This window comes from Sorex fumeus, unplaced genomic scaffold (assembly GCF_029834395.1).
Source record: "Sorex fumeus unplaced genomic scaffold, SorFum_2.1 ptg000231l, whole genome shotgun sequence".
NCBI lineage: Eukaryota > Metazoa > Chordata > Mammalia > Eulipotyphla > Soricidae > Sorex > Sorex fumeus.
In genome coordinates this window covers 327,254-343,815 of record NW_026606288.1, presented here as the reverse complement: position 1 = coordinate 343,815, position 16,562 = coordinate 327,254, and the positions used below count along the sequence as shown (strand labels likewise).

The 16,562-nt window shown below is 45.0% G+C and overlaps 1 protein-coding gene across 1 annotated transcript in view; it reads right to left on the bottom strand.

Moving 5' to 3' along the window:
* Positions 1 to 16,562, bottom strand: part of ANO2 (anoctamin 2) — a 393,938-nt gene that overhangs the window by 109,116 nt on the left and 268,260 nt on the right. The window lies entirely within an intron of this gene.

The window sequence follows — 16,562 nt, the reverse complement described above, 5'->3', positions numbered from 1 at the left end:
AAAACACAACCAAAATAATATATTTTGTATTGTCTGTTATGAAGCACTGCTGAACACGCTTACAAAAAAGTGTTCATATAGAAAACAGTGTAAAGATTTTTTAATTCCTTGACTGACTCAATTTAGGTCACAGCAGCTTCCTTCTTGCTACTGAAAGGGTCAAGCTAGTATCCCTTTGTAAGACTTCTCTCCTTCCCCTTTACTCACCTGGGTTCTCTCTTACCCTTTCTGCTCTTAATTCTAGCATCTGCCTCCTATGTGGACCTCTTCCAATGTCCCCACCCAACCCCAGCCCTTATTATGCTCTGTTATATCACTTACTATTATGGGAAATAATCTTAGGGGACTTCTCAAAATATGCTAATTCCTGGCCGTGTCCCAAATCTCCTAAATCAGAATCATGGGGGTAAAAGAATCTATTTTTGAAAATGCTCCTGGGTAAGGCCATAGATCAGCCTAACTTGGAAAATACAGTTGTTCTTCAAGAGCCACCCACCTCCCTCACTGGTTTTGCTCCAGGGCTTATATTCCTGTGGCTTGTCCCCCTGCGAACAGATTCACAGGGTGGAAATGAGCCTGGAGACAATTCTCTCATGCACAGAACATCCACACAGAATCTGTCACATCAGCTGCATTGCTGGCCCAGCCAACTTGCCAACTGGCTCTCGTCCATGCCCTTTCTCCTCCACTCCCCCTTCCAGCAAGCTGATTGCAGGGATAGAACAAGCGCTGATCAAGTTCAAGTCTGGGGAGACATTTCACATCCACTCAATGACAGTTGGAGGCTCATAGAGTAAGAAGAGCAAGAAGTAAAGTATGAGCACTCCCTGGTTGTCAGCCATGCTGCGGAGGCCAGTAGCTGAGGAGTCATTTCCTTCCGCAGTGTTTTATTTCACACCTTTGAAAAATTTGTTGGCCATGTCATGAGAAGTGCCATGTCTGATGATTTCATTCTATTTGAGCAGTTAACACAGTGGTAGGGCATTGGCCTTGCATGAGGTCAACCCAGGTTTGATTCCTCCTTCCCTCTCAGAAAGCCTGGAAAGCTACCGAGAGTATCCCGCCTGCACAGCAGAGCCTGGCAAGCTACCCACCGCGTATTCAATATGCCAAAAACAGTAACAACAAGTCTCACAGTGGAGACGTTACTGGTGCCGGCTCAAGCAAATCGATGAACAATGGGAGGACAGTGCTACAGTGATACCTTGTGTTTCATGAATATTTCCCACCCCACCCCACAGCTCAATATCAGAGAGATGTATTTGGAGACTCAGCTCCAAAGGCAATAGAAACAAAAGCAGGAATGAAACAATAGGATTCCATCAAACCAAACAGCTTTTACAAGGAGAAGGGGACTGAAAAATAAGAAGACAAACTCCTCATTGAAAGGAGGTATTTTCACATCACATATCTGGCAATATATGGCCAAATATCTGGCAATATATAGCCAAAATATATGATGTATATCCACAAAACAGCAGACACCCCAATCACAAAATTAGACAAAACAACTGAATACACTCTCCTTCAAAGAAAATATACAGATGGCTCATAGACACTTGAGAAAGTGCTCAACACTTATTTTAGGGAATTCAAGTGAAAACCACAATGATATAAAAAGTTAAACTAGTGGGAACAGACTCTATCAAAAAGACAGGAAATAGCAGTGATAGTGAGAATGTGGAGAAAAAGGTAACTCTTGCATACTGCTGATTAGACTATAAATCACTGTTTGTTTATTGTTTTGGGCATACCCATCAGTACTCAGAGTTTACTCCTCACTCTATGCTCAGGGATCACACCTGGAGATGCTTAGTGCACGCTAGGCGATACCAAGGATCAAGCCTGATCAACTGTACGCAAGGCAAGTGCCTTAGCCACTATACTATATCCTCGGCTCCTATGGGACTGCAAATCAGTGCATCCTCTTTGGAATGTGGTATAGAGACTCCTAAAATTGAAAACGACACATTATTTGGTAATTCTACCTCTAGACATTCATTCAAGATACCTAAAACTACCGATTCAAAAGAATATCTGCACCCTGAGGTACATAACAGCATTTTTTACATTAGTCTAAACATAGGATTAACCTAATGTTCATTGACAGATAACTGGGTAAAAAATATATGTATTCAATGTATTATACGGAAGACTATTCATTGAACAAAACACCATGAACCTGTGCCCTTTGCTATAGCATGGCCAAAACTTGAAGTGAAAGACAACTGCAGGATTGTTTTATCTATATGTATTAAGACAAGAAGTGAAAGACAACCACCAGATAGTTTTATTCATGTGTAAAATGTAAATACCCAAAGGAAAAAAAGGGTAGCATGTAACCAAGTTAACTCATAGACTTGGTAGTCAATGTGGTCGCTAGAGTGGGTGGTGGGGAGTAGGTGGGATGGATAGAGAAAGCCAATTTGGATAGAATGATGTCAATAGAACTTAGTTGGTGGACGAGGTGAGACAGACATATAGAGAGGTAGGAGTTTATATTCCCAAAATGTTACAGACCAATCATAAAGCAATCAAATTTGATTTAAATTTTTAAAAAGGACAAGAGAAAATGAGAGATAATACAAAATTTAATGGTCCATTCTGGTCTAACTCCCCCACTACTGCCTATGGCCCCTCAGACACAGCCAGGGGTCAGTCCTGAGCAGAGCCAGGAATAGCTCCTGAGTACAGCTGGGTGTGGTCCCAGACCCCCAATAAGAAGTAAATAAAATCAAAAGATAAGCTAGAAAATTTGCCACTCGGCACAGAACACCATGAAGGAACAGTCCCAGTTCTCCCTTTTAGAGGCGAGGTGTTGATCTTTTCAGTATGTACAAAGGGTCCTTTTGGAAATGTGTTGGTCATGTATTTAAACTTGATACCCCTGGAAAGATTTCACGTGCAAATGAATAAATAATAAATCTTGCCAACACCCATGTGTTTTGGTCAGAAGAAAAAAGGCACTTTGTTCATTGTTTTGTTCACATCAATAAGTTCTGGCCTGGGCTCACAGGCAGAGCTGTCTCTGTTATACCATCGTTAGAAATATCTCAATGGTGTTTGTTTTTAACTAAACTACATGAGAAGCAATTCTCAGTGACTTGCAACAACAGTAAACTGGCAAGAAGACTGCAATTAACTCTCATCCTGGTATTTGGTAACTCTGACTCCTTTAGCATGCAATGTTTGCTGGTTTGGTTTCCGATTTCGTTAAATAATAGAGATGGTGGTTAGTTTTTCTTCCTCGTCACTAAATACAAGAGCAAGAAAGAGAGAGTACAAGGGTTGGGCATGTGGCTGACCCAGGGTCAATCCCCAGCATCACATATGGTCCCCCGAGCACCATAGGAGTGATCCCAGAACACAGAACCAGAAGTAAATCCTGAGCAGTTGGGTGTGACCCCTAAACTGAAATCAGAACAAGCACAGAAGAGAGGGGAGTGAATCCAATGAGGAATATCAGACAATGCTCATGGAAGAAATTCCTAGAACTTCAAACCTGGGGTCAGCATCAAGGAAGAAGCCTCTGTCATGCCTCAGAAGAACGGAGGAATCTCCAAAGCTGAGCCTTGCTGAATCCTCACCCAGTTACTATAAAACAATCAGTTCCATAACCTGTTCTGAAATTAGTGAAATAATCCATTCATAGGATCCCTCCTTCCTATGCACTGCAGATAAGGTCATGCTCCAGCCATTCATGCCTTTCCTTCGCTTTCCGTGTTCTCAGTGACCAGATGCCAGCTCTATCTTGCTTGGCTGAGAATGTCCTGGACAAAACCAAGTCAGTGTCTTCAGTATGCTCAGTCTCGGCTGAAACATGGACCTCAGTCCATCAGGCCCTGGCACCGAGAGGAAAATACAGCCAAAGAACACAAGAAGTATCCAGAAAGGGGCAGAAGTGGAAGAGGAAGGAAGAAGTTTGTTCTATGCTGGAATGTGTAGATAATCTCACCCAGCTTTTTCCTTTTCTCCATAGTCTCACGGGATTCAGGACACACCTCTGCACACTGAGGACTCCTGTGTGAACTACAGGAACACAAAGATTTTTATTCGCCCCCCAACCCACATACTTTTTCAATATGCCAGAAAATACCTATAGTGTCACCATTTAATCCAGCATCCACAGACACAATATAGTTCCTAGCATGAAAGAGTGATTGACTTCCCAGGAATCTGACTCAGACCTACAGTAGCTATTGCATGTGGCTACGGACCATGTCATAGGGAACGAGGGTAAGGACCTGAGGTCACAGCTCGGGAGTCCAAAATCCTACCCTACAACACTGATGATAGATCCCACCTCACACATCAATTTCTAGAATTCACCTCCCCCGCTCTCCATACATAGACCTGATCCTCCATCTCTCCACCCCTAGTCTGCCCTGAATTCAGGGGATTAATTAATGATGCTCAATGAGGTTTAAGAGACATTAATAGACCAGTAATGTTAGATCTTTCAGATGCCACTGGCACAATAACCCAACCTGTCCAGACAATTGAGGAGAGAACGCCTTTTACAATGATTCCAAATATATTTACCATGTTTCAGGGATTTTAGTATGGTCTTTGTACTCCAGAAGACTGTGTTGTGATAGAGAAAAATGAGTAAATAATAATAGTGCAATGGAGCAGTTGTAAAAGCACAGAGGAATTTGTTGCTAGTACTTATGTCTTTGGAAAACATTGAAGAAAATTCATGTATCTGCATACATATATAGAGTCATGATTTGTGGAATGGATGGGTCTTCCTAGCTAAGAGAGTGATCCAAGACTAACTATCCTATCTATTCATTCATCTACCACCACCCATCTGTCCTTATATCCATCCACTCATCTCCAATCCCAACATGCATCCATCTAACACCCATCCATCCACCCATAAACCCTTTGAAACACCACCAATTCAGCTATCATTTATTTTTAAAGGTATTTCTCACGATAGTTTTTTTATATAAACTAATTTATTCACCACAATAACTTTATGAGACATGAATTAATATTACTTTATGTTAGAAAATTAAGGCCCAAGAAAATTATTTGACCCGTTATACTACTAGCACACTAGTAAATGATTCATATGAATTTTTTTTTCTTTTTGGATCACACCCAGCAATGCTCAGGCATTACTCCTGGTTCTGCACTCGGAATTACTCCTGGTGGTGCTTGGGGGACCATATGGGATGCTGGGAATCGAACCTGGGTCAGCCGCGTGCAAGGCAAATGCACTACCAGCTGTACTATCGCTCCAGCCCTTATATGGGATTTTAATCTGAATCTGATAATCCCAACCCAAAATTCGGTTTACTTTTTTTGTTATTTCTATGTTCCCCATATTTTCTTCAGAGAAATGGTTTTTCCATGTCCCCAGAGATTTTTCATTCATAATTCTCTCTCTTTTCTGGCATATTATCTTTGAATAGTAGTAAGTATTGCTATTTAATCCATAATCCACAGACTCATTTGATTATGAAACTTTCCTGATTTCTGGAAAAATACCCAGTTCCACAGCTATTAGAGGAAAGATGTTTTGCCCCATTTACCTACTGCCTCTGCCCTTAGTTCCACCCAGAAAGATGTCTTCTACAAGTTATCATTATGCCAGCAATGATTAGACCACAAGTCACTTGATAATCTACCTCTTTGCTTCTCTTTGTTTGGCCATAACCCTTTCTCCTTGGTTTATTCCCTGATCTGTAGCAAAGTTCCACAAAACACAGGGGCAGGGGTCATGTGCTCTCACAGCCTCACAGGTCTGGTTTACAAGCATCCATCCATCAGCCTGTCCTAGAAGCATCTCCTCCTGACTCCTGACTTTGAATCTTAAACTGAAGCTAAAGCCCCACCTTCAAGTGCCACCCACTTCAAACACCATTGTCAAGACAATGGCCCTGGCTTCTACATTTGGTTTCTAAACCCTCAGCTTCAGCATTACAAAGGACCAGGGTCACAAAGATAGTATAGGGCTTAAGTTACATGCTTTGCATGTGTCCCACTTCAGTTCTATCCTCAGCATCACCTTATGGCTTCCTGAGCATCCCAGGTATAGCCCGGGAGGCTCTCAAGCACTTCTGGGGTGACCGAGGACATCCATAACACTTCATAGTCCAGGCAGCTCTGCACCCTCAGGCCCTGACATTGAACCATGGATTCAGTTAACCAAGACCCCAGCAGATCCTGAGCAGCACTTGAAAACTTTATCCTCTCCAATAAAAAGATCTATATAGGTATAGAGGAGATCATGCAAGTGGTAGAGCACGTGATTAAAATGTGCAAGACACTAACGTCGATCCCCAGTACCACAGGCTCATTCCCTCAAGCACTATCAGTTGCTAACCTTCTAGTCCCTGAGTACCACCAGCCTAAACACAGCCAGCTCACTCCAGGTCAGGCTCTGCCAGGAGTGTCCCAGGACCCCACACACTACTGGGTGTGGCCCTTATAAAATAACCAGATATGTAAATGAACAGTCAACTTCTTCTGTATTCATACCAGATTTTCCTTTCTGTCACCTTCATTGATTTCTTCCTGAAGAAACGCAGACTGGCCGACCCACTGTGGATAGACCACCTAAGTTCAGAGCACTTGGATTCTCTGTCCCAGGAGCCACTAGGACCTCCCTCTTACTAGACCATACAGCTGGGACCCATGGGTGACAGCATGCTGGTGTGTCTGTTTTTGGAGGCCTCTCCTTGCTGCAGCTTGTCCCACATCCTGTCCTCCTGTCCTCCCTCTGCCCCCCTCCATGAGTAACAGGCACCATCTCCTTGTGTTCTAGGCCTGACTCACCACATTGTTGGAAAGTGGCCACCAGGAATCTGCCATCTCAGCTGCTCCTGCCTGGTACAGCCCCTCTTTCCCTCTGTCACCAACGGAGGGGGGTTTGTTTTCCAGTGAGCTCAAGACATCTCAAACACTGAGGCCCCAGGAGTCACTGTGGAGTTGGCCCAGAACATACTCTGAGTACCCCTTTTTTCGGCTACATGAGCAAAATGCTATAAAACCAAGCTCCCAGAAGAGAACAACGCAGAGTCTCCTGCCCCTGCACCTGGCTGTCCTCACCAGGGCCCCTAGGAGTGGGGCAGGTTGAGTTTCCCTCCCTGCCCCGAGCAGAACCACAGCAGCTGAAGACCTCTGGAACTAGCCACAGCCATGCTATGACCACACTCGGACGAGCCTCACATATGAAGGAACCGGCACATGAACCGAGGTGTGCGGGACCCAGAACTGAGATCTTTAAGCCTGCTCAGATCGGAACTGGGCCCCCTTCACCCAGATCCCCCATCTTCCAGTAGCTAGACAGTTACACCCACCAACTACCCCAGCACCGTGTAATCCCATCAATGGCCAAGACCCAGAGACTATAAAACCAAGCTCCCAGAAACACGCAGCCACATTTGCAGCCGTGAGACTTCTTATTGTCTAGTTCTTGCGCTCAGAGAACCTGGGAGGCTACCAAGGGTACCTACATGGAAGAGTCTGGCAAGTTCCCCGTGGTGTATTCAATATGCCAAAACCCAGTAACAATGATGGGTCTCATTCCCCTGACCCTGAAAGAGCTTCCAATGGGGCACTTGCTAAAATCTCAGGGCTAGGAAGAATGGAAACATTACTGGTGCCTGCTTGAGGAAATTGATGAACAACGGGATGACAGTGACAGTGACAGTGAGCAAAATGCAGAACTTCAGCTGATTGTGACCATTTTCTTAGTCTCCTCACCGTTTGCCTGTTAGAGGCTGTCTCTGGGGTCTGTCAAAGGGTTTTTTGTTTGTTTTTGTATTTTTGCTTGTGGGGTCACACCCGGCGATGCACAGGGGTTACTCTGGGATCACGCACTCAGGAAGCACTCCTGGCAGTGCTCAGGCACCATATGGGATGCTGGGAATCGAACCTGGGTCAGTCACATGCAAGGCAAATGCCCTACCTGCTGTGCTATCGCTCCAGACCCTGTCAAAGGTTTTTTGGCAACTTCACCCGCTCTCTTTCCCTCACCAAAATTTAGAACTCTCTGGAGTTAGGAAAAGTTAAAACAGACTGGCCTGAGGCCTGTAGTTTGGAGAGTGTGACCATCTCTCTCTGGGGAAGCTGCCCCTTCACATGACTCTGATGGGGCAAAAGTGGAAACTTCACAACAATTTTGCCTTGATAAGTCAAAGGAGGCAGCATGTTAGAATCCATTTTGACCTTTAACCTTGTTCTGCATCATCCTACTAAAATATATTTTTCCCCAAGATGTTTCTCTGCCATTTTCTGTACATGCAACATAGCAGTCTTTGTATATTCCTCAGCTGTGCAAGCTCACAGTTCTCCCTCATGAATATGTCTGAGGTTCCTGAAGAAACTACTAGAGCATACCTCAGTTGTGACCTCACTCGCTCTCTCTCTGCTGGGCATAAATATGTCTGACGGGCATAAAACTAGACCTTCCTCCCTCCCTTTGAAGCTGTTCTCCAGCCCATGCAGATGAATGTACTTCCTGACTTCAGTTGTTTCATGGCCAATAAAGCCCCCTTTCCTAGTCAGTCATTCCTGTGCTTCTTCCAGGACAATAGGTCCTTCGCACACCTGATCAGGATTTAGTGCTGAGGTTGGACTTTTGACTGTTTTAGAAATAGATTAAACCCAGCAATAGTGGGTTTGATCTTCCACTCTGCAAAGATTAGGGAACCTGGAAACTTTCTGCGCAAATGCTCAAGATAAGCCAGAAACCTCCTCCCATCTCCATCCATCCTCTCTCCCCTCTCCATCCTAGCTCCCATGTCATCAATAAGTACTGATGGGAGAGAGGGAGGGAGGGAGGGTGAAAGGGAGAGCAAGCCAACTTAAAGTCTGTGTCCAGGCAACCATGCTGTTTCTCTTGTCCCTCTATCATTTTTAAAATTTATTTCAATTGTCTAAAGTTCTGTGATTAACAATACTTTTTCTGGTGGTTTCCTATGCACATAATTTGAACACTGCACCCAACTTGAGTATACCTCCCTTCCATCCCCTGGAATTCCCCAGGGCTGTTATGCCTTTTTTTGTCAACTTCTCTAGCCACTGCACCCACCCGCAACTCAATTGTGTGTCTGAGGAAGAGAGAATCAGGCAGTGACCTAGGGTAAGCTGAGAGGTCAGCTGCGGATCTCTCCCTCTGTTTTGGACTGTGTGAAGGAAGCACTTCTGAGAGGTTCAAGCCCCACCAGTAGCTGTCGAAAAGAAAATAGGAATCTGTGACTTTCCTTGTAACCAAATTTACACTTGCAAAGTAAGATGACTTTCTGAAGTGTGTTCCTTACTATATCCATGCTTCTTTCTCCTCCAAAGCTTATTGCATTGCACCCCTCACCCTCAAAAAGCTAGCAGTGGTAATGCTCTCAAATGTTTCTCACTGAAGAAGAAGACCCAATCTTGATTCACCCCATCCTCCACTCCAGTGGTCCCCTGATCTGCAGCTGGGAGCCAGCCACAAGAGCTACCAGGTATGACTCAGAAACAAACAAGCAAAATTAGATCCACATTAGCCTAAGAAATGTCTGGCCTTAGCCTTAGGCCATGCCTGATGGGTGTGTCATTGTCAAAGGGCTTAACAATGTGATTTATGATGAGCTTTTTGGGCCACAGTGAGATTTATACCCACCTAGAGCTGGAGACTATAGATAACCAGGGAGGGTAGTTGGGACCAATGGCCAAACTTTGTGTGAGCTGGATACTTGTGCTGAGGACAAGCACCAGCCTGACTTCCAGGAGAAAAACACTGGGAGCTGTGTGTTTACCACTTTCCTGGACTTCATCCCCTGGCTGATTTCTGCCTCTTTCTTCTGCCTTCAACATACCATGAGGGTGACAGCTTTTAGGGTGTAGTTCTTCCTGCAAATGACCAAAGCATGGTCTGGGGCAATGGTGGTCAGCGATAAGCTCATACAAGTAAAGGTCTGCAGCAACTTCCTGCCGCTCCACGAAAATATCTCTACCAGGGTTAGAGAGACAGTTCAGTTGGTAGAGTAGTCATCTTGCACATTGAATTCAACCTGGATTCAAATCCCGGTACCACATACAGTATCCCCAGCACTGCCAAGATTTATTCCTGAGCACAGAGCTTGGAGTAATCCCTGAGCACCTCTGGATGTGGTTCAAAAATTTAAAAAGAAACAAAAAGGAAAAATTACTGCTGCTGAACCAAGAGTGTTTTTAATTGCTAGTCTGTGGACTGGTGCTGGCCTGAAGGTGTCAAAGGCTGAAAACCTTTGATTCGTAGATGAGTAGAGAGTACCTCCACAGGTTGTGATATGCTTTTTGATCTAGGAGTCATTATCTTAATTCTATTTTCTTGGTTTTGGGGGATACACCAGCTAGTTATGCTCAGGTCTTATTTCTGACTCTGTACTGAGGGGTAACTGCTGATTGTGCTCAAGGGACTATATATGGTGTCCAGCTCTAAATCTGGGTCATCTGGTGCAAGGTAAATGCCTAAATCCCTGTACTATCTCTCCAACCCCTTTCCATTCAATTAAAGACTTAATTTATGGGAAAAAAATGACTCAAATATCCTTAAATCTATTACTCAGCTTTTAGAATTGTGCTAATGCAACAGAAATGGCCATAGCACCAGAATTACAATCAGAGCTAGATGTATCATAATTTCAGCAGAAACTAGGAGTTAGCCATGACTCCTTGGACCACGTCCACACTTGGTGCCTGATTTAGACATCTGCCCACAGCTTTTTGCTCTGCTGTAATATCTGCACATCTGGCTCGTATGGAACCAGGCTCTTGAGAAGAGGTGTCTTACTTGTCTTCCACTGTGTGAAGGAAGCAATGCATTCAGGTTGGACAAAATGAATTTGCAGCTCATTCAAGACAGTAAGCCTTAGGGTACTTGGCTATGTGGTTAATACAGACCCATAAACAGGTTTCCTTTAAACTGTGAACCCATATAAAACTTTACAAGTCTCCAGCTCCTCCTTAAGAAGACATCCAAAGAGAAAAATCAACAGAGGTAGTAGAGGCCAGAAGTAGAGCACACATTTGGGTTTTTGTCTTCTCATTTAAGTCTTCTCACCATATCTACATATGCCAAAGAGGTAATCATTACAAAGCGGTTACAATAACACATCCAAAGTTATAAATATTCCCTTCATAGTGGGTACTCTAGAAGGTACCTCCACTACTTCATTTCATTAGGCCTTCATATTAAGTTCTTGGGATCAAAATGGATACGGGGTTCAGAGTGAGGCTATAGAGGTCGCAAGGCTGGCCATGTATTAAAAAATTTGGTCAGGGAATATGGAAATTTCTTAAAATTTTTCCTCCATTTTGGAGGAAGTTTGAGATGGTCGAAAAAACACATATTTCGAATAATCCTCTTGGCAGTACAAAGGTGGATCTTGAGTCCCACTTATCCTATAGGGGAAGTGAGGTACAGAGCTTATGTAGGTTCCACAGGAGGTGAGAGGCAGAGTTGAGTCTAGGGAGTAGACAATAAAGAATGGTTAAAAAAAAAAGGCAAGATACTTCCTCCCCATACACATATCATCTGCCCATTCTTTCTCTCTATTCCTGAGGTAACCACTAGTATGAGTTTTTCTAGAGCCTGGGTCCTTTCCCTCTCTTGGATCAGCTGTTTTGCCCACATGGGAGGGAGTTTCTGAGGTTCTGGCAGCCTTCTTGGAAGCAGCCTGTCCTTTTCAGTAGTTTAAAATCTGCCTTGGCAATCTTGCACACTCCACTCATTGGCTCATCAAATCTTCTCCTCATCAATCATACAAAGGTAAACTTAGTGTCCTCTGCTCTTGAAATGACTTAATGACTGGGGCTAGCCCCCTCCGGGGACTTGGCGCAGAGTAGCCACTTCCTAAGATAAATATTAGCTGAATCAGAATGGTCACAAAATTCCTATGAAATGGAATCTAGCTGGAAGAGATTTATCAGAGAGAAAGATGGGGGACTGGCCTATGCATCCCAGCTGGCCAGTAAGGGTTTACTGAGGAAGTACAGGGTGAAGCTATCTCCCATTTAATTTTCCTTAGAGGAACTCAGGCAGACTCTAAGGTGGTCGTGACAACAATCCGGAGGCTTTCCTGTTATTAGAAATCAGGTGGAGTGGCCACAAGCAGGTCAAGTGGGAGGCCGAGGGTCTGGGAAAGAAGGGGCCAAACTCCTCAGTGTTGCCCAGGGTACCCCTCCATTTTTTTTGCTCTGCTGGATCATCCACACATCTGGTTCATATGGAACCAGAAAAGAGGTGTCTTACTTGTCTTCCACTGTGTGAAAGAAGCAATGCATTCAGGTTGGACAAAATGAATTTGCAGCTCATTCAAGACAGTAATGTCTCTCCTCTGGGGGCATTTCTACTGCCCACCCCACCCTCTCAGCTCTGCTTAGGGGTCACCTGACCAGATCCCCTTCCAGAGAACTAGCTCCATGGCAGAAAAAGAATGAGCTACCCCTACCCAAACCCAAGAGGAAAAAAATGTTCTAAGAGTAAAGGACAACACTCTGGGGATGAGGTAATGCTGCTTTTTTAGATGGGGACAGTTTTTCTGACCCACACTTGGAGGAGGCCAACAAATCCATGGGCAAAGAAAGACAGGAGGGCCATGAAGGGGACTCAGAAACCCAAGGAACATGAGACCCCAAGTTCAATCTCCAGCACTATAGTACCCCAAGTACCCCTCAGTACCACTCAGGACCACTCAGTATGGCTGCAAAAGGCCTCCCCAGTCCCCCAGTAGCACTGTGTACACATCTGGAAGTCCCTCCAGTTTCATGAGCACTGTTGGGGTGTGGATACCACAGTAGAAAATACTTTTTTGGAAAGGTCATTGTGGGCAGAAGATCTCATGGATAGAAAAGAAGAGATGGGAAGAACACCATGATTTGGCCAAGAGACAAGCATGTTAGGCTACTGCTTTGAGCAGACAGACGGAGAAACAGATGGGATGCCACCCTTCAGGGTTTTAGAATCACTGAGTCCAAAAGAATGGGAAGAGGGACTAGAGAGATAGTACAGCGGGTATGGTGTTTATCTTGTATGTAGCTGCCCCAAACGCTACCCTAGCACTCCAATGCAGTGTCCTGGGCCCCAGCAGGAGTGATTCCTGAGCATAGAGCCAAGGGTAAGCTTTGAGCACTGTTGAATGTGGCTGAGAACAAAACAAAACAAAACAAAACAATGCAGGAGAGAAGACCAGACTGGGTAGAGGGGAACAAAGAGATAAACCACCCCAAAGAGCGGGTAAGAGCCCCTAAAGATTCCAACTGCTCAGGCTCTGAGGGACCTGGTTCCTCATTGAGAAGCTCTCCCCTTTCAGTCCCAGCTGACAGGTAGAGACCTGAGTTAATTGAAGCTGGCAAGTCCTGACATGTACTTCCTGAGGGAGGCCTTGAAGATGTTCTGATGCTAATTGAAAAGGACTCTCAGCTTAGAATTCTAGTTGCCTTGCTTGATCCCCATACCTCGACCCTCCACCAGATGTGACAGGATCATTTAGGTTAGCAATTCTGAAAGTTTGTCCAACCAGAGTCCTGGATGGGTGCCTGAGAGTCGGCACTATGCCCACACAGGCTGAAGCCCAAATCCCCAGGGATGGTGAGGGTATTACCGAACCCTGAGTTAGAAGTCAAATTGTCAGCTCTTCTTCTCTGCCAAAGGAAAGACTAACATGTCTAGGACCAGAGTCTCTGTAAAAAGACATATCAAGGCAACATTGGAAACAGAGACTTACAAAAAAGTCTTAGGTGGGGAAAAATATCTTGTACAGGGATTTCCGGCACTAGATGTAAATAGACTCTGGGTGAAAATATCCAAATAGACTGATGCATGGGATCATGATGGGAGGTCTGTGAGAGTATGCCATCATCTTTTGTCCTAATCAGTGATTTGGAGAAAGACGCGCGAGCACGCGCGTGCGCGCGCGCACACACACACACACACACACACACACACACACACACACACACAACGCTTAAAATTTTCACCATTCGCCAAACTAGACAGAACTGAGAACACACTGGTTAGCAGTAGGAGCAACATTCTCTGAGCTGCCTAGCAAAACTGGCTGAGATGAACAAGCTGTGTTTGACGCAAAAACAAAAAAACCCTCTTAAGTCCTTGCCTTTAGAGTCAGAAGAGTATGAGGGTCTATATAACCCCTGCCCAGGACAGTTCAAGCAAACAAGACTTAGTGGGGTCTTAACTTTTGAGTTCAACATCAAACAAAACCATGTCACAAGAAAAGGAAGGACTCCAGGGGTCAATTAGATGGAGACAGAAGGTCATTGACATCCTCGCTGGGATTCTGGCCATGTGAGTTCATAAAAGGTGACTCACAGGTGGTCTCTGGATAAAGTTGTGAAACTAGGTTCAATCTCTTTTAAGCACTAACCTCAAGAAGACAGAGAGTCTCTGATGGTGGCATGGAAAAGTGTTTTGCTGTGGGCTCAGGATGACACACACACAGAGTAGGGAGAATTCAGGTGTCACTAGACCAAGGTCCTGATGCCATGGGTGCCTGCCACAGACCCTCCATGGAGGGCTTTGCCCCAGTTCCCTTTGTGGAAAGAGAATCCCTAAACAGGAAAGAGACCTCAGATAAACTCACAAGTACAGCCATAACACTCCTGACTAAGTTGCCAAATAGAGTCAAGTTGGCAGTCCTGTGGCTGGGGAAGTCACAGTCATGTCCCTCCTTCACGAATTCCCTTTTGTGAAAGTATGAGGGGGCTAGGGCTGGGGAGTGGGGGATCCTTCTAATACCTAAGTCTTCCCATGCTCACATTCTCACAGCACTGATGAATTTGAGAGATGTAGCGATTTTTGTTCCAGTGACACCAAGGTCACGGGACAGCAGAGACGGGATGAGGCAGTGCCCGAGGTGTGATGCCTTTCCGGGGAGGACAAGGTCACGTCAGGCTGTCCCTGGAGAAGAGCCCTGGAAGCATAGTCTTCAGGGTTGGGGCCAGGCAGAGCAGCCAGAAAAACACTGACCCCGCTCCGTTCCCACTCGCCTTCCTGGGAATCATGTTCAGTGTGTGAGTCCCACTCGTAGAGCAGAACAACCCCCCTCCTGCTCTCTGGGTCACTTCCACCAGGAGGAAACGCGTCTCTGCCTCTAACCTTTTCCTTCCTTCTTCAGCACCATATCCTCTTCCTACTCCCTAGAGTCCCACTGAATTGCAACTCCCAAGGGTTATTTTTTTGAGTCCACAAGCTTTGTTTTAAGCTTCTCTCTTTCTTCCATTCACTGCCATCAAACTATGACTTTCTCAGATAAATCCCCCAAGAAGGGTTCATCTCTGAACGTTTTCTTCATGGGACCATATAGATGTATATGGTTAGAAAGTAGAGGGTGAAGACCAGAGAGATAGGACGGCATTTGCCTTGGAAGCAGCCTTGGAGTAGCCCATCTCAGCTCCATCCCCAGCTCCAATAGGGCTCTAGTAAGGCTACTAGAGTAATAATCCCTGAGCACAGAACTGGAAGTAAGCCCTGAATACACCAGGTATGACCCAAACTCCCCATGTCCCCCAATAGAGGATCCTATTAGTTCCTTCTCTTTCACAGGGTTCCTTTCTTTCCATGGAAGAAGGGAAGGAACAAATGCAAAGTGATCAAATGAAGTCAAAAGTTCTTGAGCTATTTATTCGGAAGTGTGCTTCCCCCTGCCCCAATTTTTGAAATCTTCAAATTTCTCAACCTTTATATATATATATATATATATATATATATATATATACACACATATATATTTTGATTTTTTGGGTCACACCTGGCGCACAGGGGTTACTCCTGGCTCTGCACTCAGGAATTATCCCCAGCAGTGCTCAGGGGACCATATGGGATGCTGGGAATCAAACTCGGGTTGGCCATGTGCAAGGCAAACGCCCTACCCACTGTGCTATTGCTCCAGCCCCTCAACCTTTATATTTTTTGAAGCCAAAAAGTGAGCAAGAAGTAATGGACTTTGGGATAGCACAGTGGAGCGATAGCACAGTGGGTAGGGCATTTGCCTTGCACGCTGCCAACCTGGGTTCGATTCCCAGCATCCCATATGGTCCCCCGAGCACGGCCAGGAGTAATTCCTGAGTGCACGAGCCACGAGTAACCCCTGTACATCGCTGGGTGTGACCCAAAAAGCAAAAAGCAAAAAAAAAAAAAAAGAAAGAAAGAAAGAAAGAAAGAAAGAATGAATGGGCTTTGAGGCTTTTAGGAAATAAATGACTAGAGACCTATTTAGGTTTTTGTTTGAATTATGGGTTGTTCTCTCTCTCTTCTCCCTCTCTTTCCCTCTCCCTCTCCCTCTCCCTCTCCCTCTCCCTCTCCCTCTCCCTCTCCCTCTCCCTCTCCCTCTCCCTCTCTCTATGTCTTTCCAAAGATGAATGTGAGAGGTCAGGAATGACCATGGGGAATGGACGTCTTGAGTCCAGGCTTGAAGAGGGCTATATTCACAAAAATCTCAGGCACTGTCTGGAGACAACGTTCTACATGCATTTTCTGCTAAGAATCTGACCTGAGAATCTCACCTCCCAGCTCAAGTATGAGCTGCCAACCCAGAAACACAATCTTAGACCCTGAAAAGTCC